Below are 3,192 nucleotides of genomic sequence, written 5' to 3' on the forward strand. Positions count from 1 at the left end.
TGCCAATTGAAAAATTTTTTTAATCTTAGAAAAGTATCAGGCTAAAAGGGAATTATGAGATATTTAAGAATGTAAGTGAGCTTACTAGATTTTTTTCATATCTGACAATAAATTCAATGTAATTTGACAAAGTAACAGAGAAATCTATAATTATTTTCCAAATAATAGGTTCTAGAAAATCTAATAAAACATAATTAAAACTTTAAATTTGCATATTAATTTGGACTTCCAATTTCAAAGCTTGTAAATACGTTGTAGAAAAGGAAGGACTTATTTTCTTTAATTTACAAATGCCCCAAAGGGCATGAAAGCTATGAACAAACCGAAGAGAGATGTTTCAACATGGGTTTGACTAATATTTACCAAGCTACTAATTTTCAGGATCTCCTCTGGTCTTTTCACCTGTTACAGAATATACTAGAAATATTAAAGGAGCTAAACTTTATAAAGGTAGATGATGGCATCAATCAGGACTTAAGAATTTCATTGTTTAGTTTTTCTTTAAGAATATGGAGCTCGAGAATAATAAATAACCATTCCCTTATTTGTTAAGTCCTTCTAACCAGACATAGTTTGTTTTTACAATAATGTGATCTTTCCAAATGATTTGATTTGTCCTGAAATATATAGATACAGTGCTTAAGGGGGAAAAAGTACTTTCTACACTCAGCCATTGATTTCCCCTGTGCTTTAGAGCAAAGATTTGAGTGCCCACTTTCCTCACTTGCCTTGTGGAAAAGGTAAATGTGATGGTTCAATGAATAACTGTGAACACTGATTAGAACCCAGGGACAGCATAATTGATTAAGCTTTTAAAACTACATGGCTTCCTTAAAAATGAATAGTGAATTTATTCGAAAGCTAGTTACGGTTGGTGACAGTAATAGCACCCAACAAGTAAGTTTAGTCCCACAGCAGACTCCATTACCAAGGTGTGCAGCTAAAGCTTAAAAAGGAAGAAAAGAAAAAAGAAGGAATAAACATTTATGTTTGGCTCTCAGCTCTCAGTCCTTGTGAATCAGCCTTTTCCTCCTGGTTGACTCCCATCCAGGGAGCAGTTTGCAGCCTGACATGATCAGTCCTCAGCCTGCAGAGAAGCAAACATCTTTCACAGGAGATAGAACACGGGGAAAGAAAGCTTTCCCAGAATTCTCAGCCACACTTTCTTGCAGCTATTTGACCTGAATTGAGTCTTTTACCCGTCACTGTGGCTGGGACAGGGGGGCACACCCAATGGCTTATGCCAGCCAGCCCCAGGAATTAACTATATAGGCAAATCTATCTCAATTGAAAATCTACCAATTTATGACCAAACTGTCATTTCTGAGCTCAATACAAAATTAAAAAAATAAATGGATTTATAGTATTTTTTTTCTAATCCTCACTCTAGCATTTGCATACACTTCTCTAAAATTAACACCCTATTCAGTTAATCCTCAGCTTTCCGTGCTCGCTTCGGCAGCACATATACTAAAATCCTCAGCTTTCCTATTTCTGAACTTTATTTTAGAAAAGCTTTCATGAAAGGCAGAATTTCTAAGATGAAAAGATGGTGCTGTGGTCTGAATGTGTTCCTCCGACCAGAAGCATGTGCTGAAATCCTAACCCACAAAGGTAATGGTATGAGGAGGTAGAGCATAAGGAAGGTGATTAGGTCATGAGGTCAGAGCCATCATTAATGGGATTAGCTCTCATAAGAGATTCCAAAGACCCCTAGCCCCTTCTACCACTTGAGGACACAGGGAGGAAGCACAGGTTATGAACCAGAAAGAGGTGCCTGACCAGAACACAACTAGGCTGGTGTCTCGATCTTGGCCTTCCCAGCCTTCAAACTGTGAGATACAAACTTCAATTACTTATAAACTACCCAGTATCTGGTATTTTGATATAGCAGCCCTAAAGGACTAAAACAGATGGTATTACTAATACACTTTCCAAATAAAATAAAATAAAATCCACCAAGGACCCTAAGTTAGAGTTTGGAGACACACACACACACACACACACACACACACACACACACGTTTTATTAAAAACAAAAATTTACATTTATATTTTGGAGGATTTAACATCTTGTCACTGTTCATATGTCTGTATGCTCACCTAAGAAAAACTGGGGCCTCAGTCATTTAAAAGAAATGCGTTATCTCAATTCTCTAGTTCAGTGGTCAGCAAACTGCGGCTCGTGAGCCACATGCAGCTTTTTGGCCCCTTGAGTGTGGTTCTTCCACAAAATACCATGTGCAAGTACACACGTACAGTGGGACTGAAACTTTGTGGCCCATGCGCAGAAGTTGCTTTTCAGCTCTCAAAACAAATTTTAATCGTTGCACTGTTGATATTTGGCTCTGTTGACTAATGAATTTGCCGACCACTGCTCTAATTCCTTTCAATTTTGTCTTTGTGAGACATTGTGTTTGGAGAAATAGTGAATTTAAAGGATCTCAATAATTGGTGCAACATTTTTTTTTATTCTCCCAAACCTGATGCTGCTTCTTAGGAAGTGTTTGGCTACCATCTGCCCTCAACAGCTGCATTGTGCAAAGTTATAATACAAAGCAGCAAAGACATGCTGAAACTGGTTTGGCTCAGGGGATAGAGCGTTGGCCTGTGGACTGAAAGGTCCCGGTTCAATTGTGGCCAAGGGCATGTGCCTTGGTTGCGGGCACATCCCCGGGGTGTGTGTGTGTGTGTGTGTGTGTGTGTGCAAGAGCAGCTGGTAGATGTCTCTCTCTCATCTATGTTTCTAGCTCTCTATCTCTCTCCCTTCCTCTCTGTAAAAAATCAATAAAATATATTTTTTTAAAACAAAGCAGCAAAGACAGGTTTACGCAGCTCACAATTGACTACCACAATGGGAGCATGTGGTCCAGTTGTACGTCCATTTAGAAACTCAAGCAGTTACAATCATGTGAGACTTATTGTCCATCCTGCTCGTGCCCCTCCTTCCTAGCACAGCTCTGCTATGACTTACTGCCCAGCCCAAGAAGCCTGGCCTTTCTTTTCTCTGTGGCGTCCTCCCTCCAACATCCTTCCTCATCAGGATGGCACTGTTGTGCTGGAAGGGAACGCTGAAGCCCAAGGTGAGAAGCACACCTCTGTGACCTCTCACTGAGAGCGAGGTAGGTAGGTTAGGTGGGGCTCTTCCAAGTCCCTAGGACACTTCCACAGGATGGTAAAATCCAGTCGTAT

Source organism: Pipistrellus kuhlii, unplaced genomic scaffold (assembly GCF_014108245.1).
Source record: "Pipistrellus kuhlii isolate mPipKuh1 unplaced genomic scaffold, mPipKuh1.p scaffold_m20_p_15, whole genome shotgun sequence".
In the NCBI taxonomy this organism is placed as follows: domain Eukaryota; kingdom Metazoa; phylum Chordata; class Mammalia; order Chiroptera; family Vespertilionidae; genus Pipistrellus; species Pipistrellus kuhlii.